General features: G+C 31.2%; 1 protein-coding gene across 4 annotated transcripts in view; it reads left to right on the top strand.

Moving 5' to 3' along the window:
* Window positions 1-603, top strand: part of LOC106682207 (uncharacterized) — a 24,541-nt gene that overhangs the window by 14,819 nt on the left and 9,119 nt on the right. The gene's annotated exons all lie outside the window — the stretch shown is intronic.

Genomic DNA, 603 nt, shown 5'->3' with positions numbered 1-603 from the left:
GAGCCTGTATTAATCCTTTAGGTTATCACTTTGATCCATTAACCCTTTGTTGAGGAGATATTCATGTCTAAAGATTTTCATTGTTATGAATTATTTAGATTATAATAAATAAATTAATATATGTGCCAACTAATTTATTAATGAAATGTAAATATTAACATTCATATTAAATATTGTTAAAAATGATTATCTTGAGCATTATGACCAATGCCATTCAGCCATTGCTGTTATGTAAGAAAGATTCTGAGCCTTAATTACCTTAAATCTCTTTGAACAACATTAAATATGTTTGTTAATTTTTACATTTTATTAATAAAGTACCTAAAACAAAGTGTTAATAGATACATCTCCAGAGAGAATTTTCTTTTTGTTTTGAGAAGAAGAATTCTCTGTTATGCATTTATAAATAGTACTGTTACTAGAGCAAAGTTCTGCGAGGAGGTGATTTGGTCAGAATCACGTTCGACTGCTTAACTTTTCCCCTACTAAGGTTACCCATTTTATAAGGCTAGGTGGACACTGGGGGCTCACGAACCCACAGGGTTGACTCAAGGCTACAGAACCTTGGTCCTTGGAGTTAGCACAAGAATATCATATATAAAT

This window comes from Halyomorpha halys, unplaced genomic scaffold, assembly GCF_000696795.3.
Source record: "Halyomorpha halys isolate HHAL.00 unplaced genomic scaffold, Hhal_1.1 Scaffold396.1, whole genome shotgun sequence".
Lineage (NCBI taxonomy): Eukaryota > Metazoa > Arthropoda > Insecta > Hemiptera > Pentatomidae > Halyomorpha > Halyomorpha halys.
Note: the sequence above shows the minus strand (reverse complement) of the source record. Positions and strands in the feature narration are given on the sequence as shown.